Raw genomic sequence first — 13,722 nt, 5'->3', positions numbered from 1 at the left:
AGGTCCCTCCATGCTGTCTCAAAGTGTAAGAGATCCTTCTTTAATATAACTCTATAGTGTTCCATTGTATACATGTACCACAGCTTTTTTAATCACTCATCTATTGATGGGTTTTTGGTTGTTCTAGATCTTGGCTATTGCATATAACACTGCTATAAACACAGGGGTACATATGTTCTTTCTGATTCGTGTTTTGGGATTCTTATGAACACTTTTTCTTAGGAAAAGTTTTGGCCTTAAACCCTAAAGCAAAAGTGAAATCTTTATTTGAAACTTCAGTCAAGATTTGACAGGCTTTTCCTTCTTTAACAAGGATAGAACTGAACTTCAGCAGGCATTTCTTAAAGACTAAAAATTTTCTGGAAATTTATTGGACTCCTTAGAGCAAACTGCATCGGAGGAAAAGGTCTCCGTTATTTGAATGTGCTCCGTGAATCCAGTCATCAATTCCGTCTCTTCGTAGGCTTTTCAGATGGCGGCTCTGAATAAAGTTGGTAAGACTTTAATTTAGTTTTGATTTTTTTTCCCTAAAGTTAAATATTTGCTGTCTATCGATCAACGAATGACTGCAATTTCTTGGTATTATTCTGACAAATCTAAAGGCAGACTGTAATTTCCTGTGAAATATAGTTGTCTTGAGGTGAATTACATGTAATAAGCTCATCATGAAAACAAGAATATAGGAGCTGCTACAGGGCTTTTTTCCTTCATATTTTCTCCTTCCCTATGCACCTCTCATTCCTAACAAGAATCATTTCCCTGCCTTTTAAAGGACTTTTGCAGTTCCTATTTTACATTATTTTAATTTTATGGGTATAGATCAAAATCATGCTGTGGGTAACAAAGAGCAGAAGTGCTATTGTGCTTGAATCATTAAAAACATTACTGCCAGCATATTGGAGAGGCAAAGAAATGAAAAAATATGAGCCCCGTGGACAAATAGGAGTCTGGAACTGCACATAGAAAGTAGAATGGTATGTGTGATTAAAAGTAGGCAAGAGAGAGAGGGAGGAAAAAATCTTGTATTAAACAAAAAGTTCAGATATTTGGCAAATAAAATCAATTTAATAAACACACACACACACACACACACACACACACACACACACACACACACAAGATTAGACAATGTGTATCTGAGATGCTACCTAATACTGAGAACTTAATTACCACTGTACTCCCCTCAAGATCAGGGCCTGAGGGACATTTACTTACACTTAGAATGGGAAACACATTAGATAACAGCGTATACATGTATCAAATAAAATCAATCACCATGTATAAATCCAGTAGCAAAGTTCTTCTGGTAATAGAAACAAACACTAGAGGACTCCTTCATGAAGTCCCATTTAAAGGGGGAGAGAACATGGTCTAGTTTTTGATCATTTGTTTCTTTTGCTATGTTTGTTTATCCCACATAAATTTCCTATTATCAGTATTAGGGAACTTCTCAATATGTGTCGTCTTGGTACACTTGTTTCCAACATCAAAAGCAACAGAGTCAGATACTATTCCATGGCCCTTGGCAGCAAGAATGTAGGTACTGTATGGGATTTAAGTCCTGCCAATCAGATTCACTAACTCAGGCCCTGGGCATGTTCAGAACACACGTGTTGCTGATGCTGACATGATAATGAACCGCAGCTGTGGTGTCCAGAACAGACTGCTCTGCCAGACGTTGCTTTCTTTTCCTGCTTCTTCACTGTTTAGAGTTGTCTTGATGTCTCTTCGTTTTCCAAACTTAATCCTTTGAGCTCCATCTAATAAATTCCTTAAAATCTATTCAATGAATTCCTTTTTAAAAACCCCCGAGACTTCAAGTTAGTTTTATTATTAGCTATCAAGAACCTTTTCTGATTCAGTAGAATAAATCTTTTCTAGAAAGGACGGGCCTACCTATTAAAAATCTGTCTTATCCAGGTAATTTGTTCTTATTTTTTAAAAAGAGTCTGTCTAAGTATGGAAAGAGGGAACTGACAGAATATTGCCTTTCCACAGATGATTTCTGGTTGGTCCATATCTTCTGTTTATCACATAAGTGATTTTTGTCTGCATTAATCTATCAGTAGGTGTGTTTATTTTCTTTGGCTTAAAAATAGAGGAGGAAAATGGTCTTTTCTAGGCTGTATAAAGATTTTGTGTCTGCAATTCATTTGTTGTTGAGAATTGAAAAAAAAAGAAAGAAATATAATTTCAACTCACATGCCCATATTTTAAATTTGAGATACTTATAGAACTTAAAAATATATGCCTAGCCCTGGCCAGTTTGGCTCAGCGATTAGAGCATTGGCCTGCAGTCCGGAGAGACCCGGGTTCGGTTCCTTTTAAGGGCACGTACCTCGGTTGCAGTTTGTCCCCGGCCCTGGTTGGTCGTGTGGGTGGCAGCCACTCGATGTGTCCCTTCACGTCGATGTTTCTCTCTCTCTCTCTCTTCCTCTCTCTCCCTCCCGCTCTATCTGAACAAAAAATGGAAAAAATGTCCTCGGGTGAGGATAAAATATATATATATATACACATATATATATATATATATATATGCCTATTGTAGACAATTTTATGTTAATATATTTGTTTATATGCAATGAATACACATAAACATGGAGAGTAAAGTAAAAATTAAAACACTATTTTCAGTGACTCACTTCTTTAACTCCCCCTTTAAAGAAACTTGGGAGTTCTATCAGAGATATGACACTTTGGTTCAAAGATTTAGAAAACTGAAAATTGTCTAAATTTCAAGCTAGAAGTGGATTTGTGTCATCAGAAGTAGTCTCTCCTTTTAAGATAGGAAATTGAATTTAGTGCTAAAGGGTAAAGCATTTCCTTTAGAAGATCAGGATACAACACTGTATAAAAAGATAGAGAGCTCCCTTATAATCCTATTAATCCCAGTAAATTACTTTATCTACTAGGTCAGTTAAATACAATAATCCATTTTCAGATCTATGACAGAGTCTTCTAAATTTGGGATATTCAACTTAGGAAAGATGACTTCAGATGTAACATCTATATATTTTTTGTAGTGTGTGTGTGTGTGTGTGTGTGTGTGAGCGAGTGAGCGAGCGAGAGAGAGACAGATTTAGACCTTTCATAATTTATGTTATATATCATCACTTCTTCCTTTGAAAAACATACATCTTTAACACATACCCAAATCACATTAGAATTTCATATATACATATTTTCTAGAGAGATGCAAATGCTTTCTAAACTCACACCAAAAAAAATTTACCAAATTAAAAATAATATGAATAAATTGTTTACTGGTTAATTTTCTTGTGTATAGGTTAATAGCAAGTTACACACTTATGCAGGGATATACTGCCAAAAGAATGCCACAGAGCTATATGTATTTAAGGCATCATACAGATCTTAATCTCATTTTAATTCATGTCAATAGAAATAATTTATAATTTTAAAAAGAAAAGCTTCTTCTTTATGATATAAATTTCCTTTACATTCTTATTTTTTAGTTTTAAAAAAATACTTCTCATGTATCAGGTATCAATTTCCACAGAACAAATTACCCCCACAATTTAGCAGCCTAAAAAAACCAACAACACAAAATCCTATTTACAGTAACATCAAATATAATAAAATACTTAGTAATAAATTTAACCAAGGTGGTGAAAGACCTCTATAGTGAAACCTCTAAGACATTGATGAAGGAAATTGAAGACACAATAAATAAAAATATATTTTGTGTTCATAAATTGAAATAATTAATATCATTAAATTGTCCGTACAACCCAAAGCAATCATTAGAGTCAATGCAATCCCTATTAAAATTCCAATAGCATTTTTTCATAGAAATAAAAAAATCCTAAATTTGTATATAACCACAATAGACTTTGAATGGCCAAAGCAATCTTGAGGAAGAAGAATAAAACTGGAGGCATCACACTTTCTGGTTTCAAATTATATTATAGAGGCATAATAATCAAAACAGTATAGTATTAACATAAAAATGGACATAAAGACTGATGGGACAGATAGCCCATAAATAAATATATGTATATATGGGCAATTAATTTATGGTGAAAGAGCTAAAGATATACAATGGGGAAAACAGTCTCTTAAATAAATGTTGTTGGGAAGACTGGATAGTCACATGAAAAAGAATTAAGCTGGATCCCTATCTTACACAATATACAAAAATCAATTCAAAATGCATTAAAGTTTTGTATGTAAGACCTGAAGCAGTAACACTTCTAGGAGAAAGCATAGGAAGTAAGCTCCTTGACATCAGTCTCTGCAATGATTAAAAAAAATTTTTTTTTCATTTGACACCAAAAGCAAAGGCATAAAAAGCAAAACAAACAACATGAACTATATCAAACTAAAAAGCTTCTACACAGCAAAGGAACCATCAACAAAATGAGAAAATATTTTCAGACCATATATCCAATGAGAAATTGCTATCCAAAATATATAAGAAACTCATACTACAAAAGCAAAAAATTAAAAAAAAAACTCAGTTAAAAAATGAGTAAAAAACCTGAATAGACCTTTTTCCAGAGGAGACACACAAATGACTAACAGGTACATGAAAAAGTGCTCAAAATCACTAATTATCAGGAAAATACAAATGAAAACATTATATGTGTGACAATGTCCATTATCAAAAAGAGAAGAGATAACAAATGCTGGTGAGGATGTAGGGAAAAGGGAAACTTAGTGCACTGTTGGTAGAAATAGAAACTGGTACAGTCACTATGGGAAACATATGGAGGTTTCTCAAAAAATTAAAATTAGAACTACCATATGATCCAGCAATATCATTTCTGAGTATAAATCCAAAGGAAATTAAACCATTATTTAGAGAGATATCTATATTCTCATGTTTATTATAGCATTATTTGTACTAGCCAATGTATGAAACCCCAAGTGTCTGTTGACAGATGAATAGATAAAAATATGAGATACACACACACACACACACACACACACACGGAATATTAGCCTTTAAAAAGAAGGAAATCCTTTTATTGTAACAACATAGATGAAACTAGAGGTAGGGCATTATACTAAGTGAAATAAGCCAGACAGAGAAAGACAATTGTTATAGAGTAGTACATGGGTATTTTTCGTTTCCATTTATTGCTAATATTGCTGCTGTGAATAGTCTAATGCAAGTCTTTTAGTAGACATATGAATGCATTCTGATATGGGTTAAGAGCATGATTATAGTATAAGGCTCATTGTGTTTTGCACTTACTAGCTATAAGACTGAATACTTGTATAAAGTACTTGTATCAAGTATTCTCTGTGTTTCAATTTCCTAATTCATAAATGGGAATCAAATAGTACTCAATTCACAGGGTTGTTATGAAGACTAAAGGAGTTGACTCTTTAAAGTGACTTACTGACTAAGTGACTAAATTTTTTGAGTCATATTTTTACATCAGGATTGCTTGACTCTTCGTAGATACTTAACACGTTAGTTATTTTATATTTTTAGCAACTTCTACTCAGTTGCCCAGCCACAAACCTCTCTATTGTTCTTGATATCTTTCTTTTTTTCCATGAACTCAACCTTCAATCTATTATTCATCAAGTCCCATGGCCTGTCTATAAATATTTCCTGAATCCATCTTTGCATGTCTTCTCATCTCCACTCTTTCCACTTCAGTTCACACCACTATCATGTATACTTGGTATTTTCCAAACTGTTCTCCTTGTTTCTATTTTTGGATTTTTATTAATCATTTCAACATTAATCAGAATAATTACATATGCATGCCTTTATATATAATATTATATCACTCCATGCATTCAAAACAAAACAAGCAAATGAACAAAAATTCACAATGCTTTCCCTTTGTAGCTAACTTATCATAGCTTCTAAATCTTTGTGGTCTGGTCTTTCCTTCCCTCTGACCTCATCTCTTATCACTGCCCCTCTACTTTACCATACTGAAGCCCTCATATAGGCCTTTCTGTTCCTCAAGTAAAACGAGCTCACTCAGAGTCTTTAGGTTAGTTATTCCCTATATTAGGAATACTATGTCCAGAGATCTTTGTAAGACAGTATTGATTTTGTCATTTAGATTTCAGCTTAAATGTCATTTTCTGGTTTTTGAGAAATACTTTTCCTGACTTACTCCTCAGTCTGCCTCCACCAAACATTCCTTTTAACATCATCCTATTATATTTTATCCATTGCAATAATTTTTATGTAGAATAATTGTGTTCAATTATTTGGTTACTTATTTATTTTCTGTTTCCTCCTCTCTAGAATAAAAGGTCTACAAGAAGAGAGAACTTATTTGTCTTGTTTATTAGCTCTTGTAATCATGCCCGGTAAATCATCCAGGGTTAATAAATATTTGGAATAAATGAAAATGAAATTAATTACCTGTTCAACTTTTTTTGAAATTTAGTCAAGTAAATATTTTAGAATGAACTGTAGCAATAAATACATAAAGATACTTTACCTATAAAAACTTACATGAATAGTTGTAATTATTGAGTCAAGTTTATTAATAGGTTAGAAAGATTAATTGAATGGCTAAAATGACCAGCTATTTAATTAATTTGCTCTTCTCTTGATTGATTAAATTTAAGTGAAAAGAGATTGCTGGCAAGTAAGAAAAACTGAATGGTCATGCTTTTTATCTTTTTCTTTTTTCCTGATGCTGTTATATTTACCTTTAGGAAGTCAATACATGAGCCAAGATGGTGTTTTCCATAAATAGAGGGAAGAATATTGGTTAGAGATGACATATTTCCACATAGGAAGAGTATGAATATTGATTTAATATATTATAAATTAATTATGTGGGGCTTTTTAAATTTGTAATTAGTAAAAATATATTTGTATCTATTATAACTAAAGTACATTTGTATCTATCATTCCCTTTATAATCATGCCCTGACAATAAGTAACATCAATGTTATTAGTTTCTAGAAATACAAGTTAAAAGTTTTCTCCTGATCTGGAGATATTTTCTGTTTCTGATTCAAGGACTCCTTAGTACTTATTATAGAAAACAAAACTTTTCTAATATTTTGATGTTGAGAAGTAGCTCTACAATATCTTCTCTAAGATGATGGGTAAAACTTGAGGAAAACAGGCTTGTAGCTTGAAGTCTTATTTTTTAATGGAAAATTTCTGTTTTCGATACCTAAAAATGATTTATCTTTATCATTTTTTTAAACTTATCTTTACTGTCCCTTTTCCCCCTGTTGAGCCCTCCTCCTTGCTCCTGCCCCCTCCTGCCTTTCCTGACACTCTTGTATGTGTCCATTGGTTATGCATATATGCATATAAGTTCTTTGGCTTATTTCTTCCCACTCCCCCACCCCTCTTTCCCTTTGAGGTTTGTTTGTCTAACAATCAACTTGTACTTCTTAATCCCTTCATGTGTTTCACCCATTCCCCGAACCCCCTACCATCTGGCAACCAACAAAATGTTCTCTGTATCTATGAGAATGTTTCTGTTCTGCCTGTTCATTTTGTTTGTAGATTCAATTGTCGATAGATATGTATTTATTGCTATTTTGTTTGTTCGTATTTTTGATCTTCTTTTTCTTCAAGAACACCCTTCAACATTTCATATAATAATGGTTTGGTGGTGATGAATTTCTTTATCTTTTTCTTGTCTTGGAAACTCTTTTATGGCCATTGATTCTAAATGACAGTTTTGCAGGATAGAGTAATCTTGGTTGTAGGTTCTTGCTTTTCATCACTCTGAACATTTCTTGCCACTCTCTTCTGGCCTATGAAGTTCCTTTTGAGAAATCAGCTGACAGTATTATGGGAACTCCCTTGTAGGTAACTAATTGCTTTTAAGATTCTTTTTCTTGAACCTTTTGCATTTTGATGATGATGTGTGTTGGTGTGGGACTCTTGGGGTTCATCTTGTTTGGGACTTTCTGTGCTTCCTGGAATTGTATGTCTGTTTCCTTCACAAGTTAGGGAAGTTTTCTGCCATCAAATAGGTTTTCAATTTCTTGTTCTCTCTCTTCTCCTTCTGGCACCCCCAAGATGCAAATGTTGGCACGCTTGAAGTTGTCCCAGAGGCTCCTTGCACTATCCTCATTTTTTTGGATTCTTTTTTCTTTTTTGCTGTTCTGATTGGGTGTTTTTTGCTTCCTTATATTTCAGATTGATGGTTTGCTTCTTGTCTTTACCTACTCTACTATTGAATCTTTGTAGATTATTCTTTATTTCAGCTAGTGCCTCCTTCCTTCATTTCTGACTGTGCATCCTTCATTTATGACTGCTCCTATTTTATACTCTAGAGGCCCTCACTAAGTTCATTGAGGTTTTCACTAAGTTCATTGAGCATCCTTACAAGCAGTGTTTTGAACTCTGCATCTGTTGGGTTGCTTATCTCCATTTTGCTTAGTTCTTTTCCTGAAGTTTTGTTCTGTTCTTTCATTTGGGGCATGTTTCTTTGTCTCCTCATTTTGGCTGCCACACTGTGTTTGTTTCTATGGTGGCCTATTGTAGTAGGTATCCTGTAGGGTCCGGTGGCACAGCTTCCCTGTTCTCCCAGCTGGTCCCTCGAGGCGCACCCCTCATGTGGACTTTACACCCTTCTGTTATAACTGAGTCTTGATTTCAATCTCGGTGTGACTTCTTTAATTCTGAAGTTGTAGGACTTCCATTCAGCTTGGTTTCAGGTGCTTTTGAATGTTGGTTGTTCTATAGTTTAGTTGTAATTTTGATGTGGTTGTGGGAGGAGGTGAGACAACATTTACTTATGCCACCATCTTGAGCGGAAGTCTGTCTTTATCATTTTTTTAATGAAAACAAACCCTTTAATTAATTCATAAAAATGCATTTATCTTCAAAGTACTACTTTGCAGATGATTCCATATTACAAAACTCCTCTGATTCAAGCTCGGAAAGAGCAAACCTAATTTGGGTAAAGATTTTCTTTCATTGCTTTTGCTTCCACGCGCAGCATCCCACTAAGAACTGGGTGAGGAAAGATGCATTACAGTGACATATACATGCCAAGTTTCCTTACAGGCTGTGCTTGCCAATCAGATAAATGTGTAGTATGAATTAACAAGCATGCTATATCTGGGTTTTCTCAGTGGTATCAAAATAATTCTTCCCATAGCACAGATATGATAGTACTGATGGCATAAGACCCAATATTAACAAGATTTGTATACCCTAAAACAAAATAAGGAATATTCAGAAACCTGGGAATGTAATGCTATCCATCCTAACTTCTCTCTCTTACTCTCTCTCTCTTTCTGTCTCTCTCTCCTTTGAATCCTCACCTGAGGATATTTTTTTTTTTTATTGATTTTTAGGTAGAGTGGAAAGGAGAGAGGAAGAGAAAAATATCAATGTGAGAGAGATACATCGATTGGTTGCATCCTGCTGGGATCAAACCTGCAACCCAGGTACATGCCCTTGATGGGGAATTGAACCCAAGACCCTTTGGTCCATGGGTCAATGCTCTAATCGCTGAGCCAAACTGGCCAGGGCCCTATCTGTTCTAACTTCTGAATTAACATATGAGACTTTGCCTTAGATTTTAAGAGAAATTATCAGAAGAAAAAGTTAAAAAGCAATATTATATATTCAGCAAATCCATTGTATCAAATCTCAGTAATATAAAAATAAATTAAATAACTTTCATGGAATGCTTACTATATATCAGGAACTTTAAGTGCTGTACTTATTTGACCTCCCTAATTAGTTCTATAACCTGCTTCTTCTCTATTTCTTTCCCCCTTAGTTCTAATACTCTCCACTCCTTACATACTCTTTTTTCTTTTTTTAAATTCCATAGAGCTCTTACACTGGATGCTTTACATATTCATTATGTTTTATTCTCCTGTTGTCTCTTTTCCACTACAATAAGTGCTCCTCGTGGATACCTATCTTTGTTTTAACAGTTGGGACAGGCTAACATAAGCTGCAGTGACACAACCCCAAATTTTGATGCATGAAACTATAAAGTATTTATTTTTACTCATGTAATATGCACATCATGAATCTATAGGAGGTTGTACACAATGTGGTCACTCAGGTGTCCTGGAATCCGGAGCTCTCATCTCCAGACATGCTTCCACGACTACAAAGGCTGGGAAAAGCAAGTATGATAAACTGCTCACTGGATCTTAAAGTTCTGAGAGTCACACATGGCACTTCCAATTACATTTTGTTATTCTAAAAATATCAGACAGCCATCCTGAATTCAACAGCGATGGGAAGAAGACTACATTTTAGTAAACAGTATATAATTCAGTGCATCTTTTTTATTGGTTGCTGCATTGCTTTAAGAACACCTACTGATGCATAAAATATCCTGAATAAATATAGCTAGTAACCATTATCATTATCATTTTTACAGACAAGGAAACTGAGGCACATGAAAATGAAGCAACTTGACAAATTCTAGGAAGAACAGAATGTGAACCAGAATTTACAGTTTTAGAAACTAGACCCTTTGTTACTATATTGATAGGGTAATAAAAGAGGAGTTGCTGTTGATACTGAACTTATATTTCTCTCTCAGTGATTTTAAGTATGCTCTAAATTTCCAAAAAAGAAAATGTAGCATAAACACAGACAGAAGTTAGACTTCATTTGGCAAATCCAACTCCACCACCAAATGAGGCTTTTGAAGTTTGACAATTTGCAGAAGATTGGGTGGGTGCTTTGTCTAAGGTGCTAAGGTGGATGTACAGGCTGTCTTGTGGTCAAAGGTACTGGTACTTATTCTCCCTAAATTATTATTCACACGCTTTATATTTTTCATCAATCTACTCAGAAATACATGCTTATATTATGGAATTTTCAGAATGTAAGAGAATGTGCTTTTAATAATTTAGAAACTGATGAAATATAAGACTTTTCTACATATTTTACATTTAAAATCAGATAAGTAAACATATTAATGTTTTGCAATATGTTGAAAAACTCTTTAAAAAATTTTTTTTCCTTTATTGATTTTAGAGAGAGAGAGGAAGGGAAAAGGAGAGAGATAGAAACATCAATGAGAGAACATAGATTGACTGCCTCTTGCACACCCCCCACTGGGGTTCAGGCCCACAACCTGGGCATGTGTCCTGACTGGAAATCTAACCGGCGACCTCTTGGTGCATGGGTTGACACTCAACCGCTGAGCCACACTGGCCGGGCTATTGGAAAAATTCTTGAAAAATATATTTGAATTGACAAATCAAAAAGCCTGGCAGTAAGGATGGAAAACAGAACTCCCATATATTTACAAGCCAAAAATATAAATGAGTCTCCTCGGTGAATAAGAACCTTCTTGTTTGAGGGCGAACATATTCTTTTCATAGCAGAAACTGCTAGTGCACACAGGAAAAACTCAAGTTTAATCTCATGTATTTTACCCAGAGGAAAGCAAATTATACAAAAATATTGTAGATAACATTGGTTTCAAAATTTATTTTTTAAAAATATTTTTGTCTTCACCTCTGCCCCCCTTTGCCACCTCCACACAGCCCCCAGCCCCCCTTTCTCCTCTGGTCATCACCACACTGTTGTCTGTGTCTATGTGTTATGCATATATGTTCTTTGATTAGTCCCTTCACCTTCTTTCATCCAGTCCCCAGGTTTCCAATTTTAGAAGTCAAATATGATACCTAATATAAAACACATTTACTAAATTCATTCATTGATCCAGCAAATATCCACTAGGCACATGCCATAGCAGAGGGGTAAATAAAGGTATCATAGCAAGCTATAATATCATTTGAATACATTTTAAGCTCATCTTATTTTTTCTGGTGTTTTTTAAAAAAACAAATCTGGCTTTTCTGGTAAATTAAGTTTTGAGAATATGTATTTTGGTGACTTTTGCTGGACAGTATGTACACTTAGAGTGATATCTAAAATAAGACATTATTATGAATCTTTGTAACTATTTTTAAAGACAGTTTGTCTTTATTTTGTTTGTTAGTCTATTATTCCATTGTAAAACTTTACAAGAGGTTTCTTTCTATTTCTCTTTATCATGTAATACTATTTCTATTTGATATTCTCAAATCCTTGGGAATATTTATCTATATGTAATTTCCAGTATTTTTTTTTTATACGTGCCCCTAGTGGGGACCGAACCTGGGACTCTCTGGTCCACAGGCCGATGCTCCAACCGCTGAGCCAAACTGGCCAGGGCTATAATTACCAGTATTGTATTCACACTCTCACACATACAATCTCCTGTAAATTTAAGAATTATATTTGTATTATATTTTACATATAACACATATGAAACTTTTATATTAATTACACTTTCCAGGATTTGAACAACAACAAAAAGCAAAGCCCCCAATAATCCACCTTTTTGTGTTTACTTGATGGGCATTCACTTTTATTACAATGAAACCAATATTTGAAGAGTTATTTTAATTGTCCTTAACTATTACTTAAACTCACATCAACAAAATACTGAGAAAACATTAAACGGCACATAACATATAGGATTATTTTTCACCTTTCTTTTTCTTAATGCACATATTTTTAATAATATTTTTCCTATTTTAACATTTAAACTTTAATTTTACAGATATAGAATATAAATAAAATAAATCTAATATTATAAGGTAAGGATGTGATGATATCATAGAATTAATGTCTCCAAATTTTTTCTTTGTTTCGATTGCAAGTGCATAAATCACAGCAGTTTGCTCATTTCCCACCTTTAAACCTTGAGAAGGAGAGGAGATAGCGGAACAGCTAACATTTATTAAATACTTCTTGTGTGCCACAAATTTTGCTAAGTGTTTTTGAAAGATAAAGTAAGGTATATTAAACGTTTTTAAGAGTTTATTTGAACAAAGATCCATTCCAATCAGGAAGTGGCAAACTGGAAGTGGATGGGAGCCCTCCACGAACAGGAGTTAGGAGAAAGGTCTTACAGAAAAGAGGAGGAAGCAAAGCAAGGGACTTGCTTGATTGGCTGTTGCTTAAGTGTTTGCATTATTTGGGGAAGCCTAGTTGGCTGCTTGTGGTTGGTTGTCCTTAGGTTTTGATTATTTTATTTAAACATCAGAACATCTATCACAAGGCTTGCGGTATTATTACCCATATTTTAGAAATGAGAAAAGTCAGGTCTAGCGAGATTAAGTGGCCTGTCCAAGGTCGTTGAACCAGGAAATGTAGCAGTAGGTCTATAAATCTCGGCAGTACGAAGCAGATTGGACTTTTACCTATGCACAATAATGCCTGACTCTAAGGGTGCAAGGGCACCTGCTCAGAACTGCACAGTGTCAAGAGCACTTCATCTTACTTACTCCCCACACCAACCTTGCCTAGGGAGATATTAATACCCTTTCACAGATGAGAACACACCTAAGAATAGCTATGTAAAATTATTCAAGGTCTCACAGATAATAAATGTTGGGACCAGGATTCCAGCTTTGCCTGAGAATGACAAAAGTCAAAGTGGTAAGGCAGTGTAACGAATTGTAAATATGTTTTTTCTAAATGATTTTTGAGGGGCAAAACAAACACTAGCTTTCAATAGTCTTCCAAATGAATTGTACTTAGTTAATTACAGAGTAGAAAAAACGAACAAGCTCATTTGACATCTTCCCAATACCTATAAATAAGTGGGTAAATTTGTTATTTTGTTGTAAAAGATGTTGCAAGTGTGGAGAAAACTTAATCCTGTTGGAACTGTTTTTATTTTCAAACTGAAGCAGAAAGTCACTAGGTAGTTATCACCTTGACAGAAACCTTCACACAATGTCTCACTTTTAAGAAACTTAATTCTGGAG

The sequence above is a fragment of the Molossus molossus genome, unplaced genomic scaffold (assembly GCF_014108415.1).
Source record: "Molossus molossus isolate mMolMol1 unplaced genomic scaffold, mMolMol1.p scaffold_m16_p_3, whole genome shotgun sequence".
Taxonomy (NCBI): Eukaryota; Metazoa; Chordata; class Mammalia; order Chiroptera; family Molossidae; genus Molossus; species Molossus molossus.
Note: the sequence above shows the minus strand (reverse complement) of the source record.